Source organism: Cariama cristata, unplaced genomic scaffold, assembly GCF_000690535.1.
Source record: "Cariama cristata isolate BGI_N322 unplaced genomic scaffold, ASM69053v1 scaffold11828, whole genome shotgun sequence".
NCBI lineage: Eukaryota > Metazoa > Chordata > Aves > Cariamiformes > Cariamidae > Cariama > Cariama cristata.
The window spans coordinates 28,549-28,907 of NW_009630705.1; positions in this window are offsets into that span (position 1 = coordinate 28,549).

A 359-nucleotide genomic window follows, 5' to 3' on the forward strand; every position below is an offset into this window, starting at 1 on the left:
TTTTTTTTTTTTTTTTTTTACCCCTCCACCTCCTTTGAATTAATTATTTTTCAAGGGTTTTTTTTTCTTTTAATTCCTAGGTTTTGTATATATAAATAATATTAAAAAAAAAAGTGGAGTTCCTTTGGGGTTCTGGATACTCTTCCAATGTCAGAGAGAAAAGGAAACAATTATGCTATTTAAAAGGGGGGGAAAGCTCTTAATATAAATTTTCTTTTTTTTTTTTCTTTGAACAAGCATATTTATTTCCTTTCCCAGTCCCCCATGGAGCGGGCTCAGTGCAAAGGGATATTGGCCTGCAAGGAGAGAACAGTCTGAAGTGCCCCGATGGGCTTGGTGCACATCCTTGCTCTCCTTAC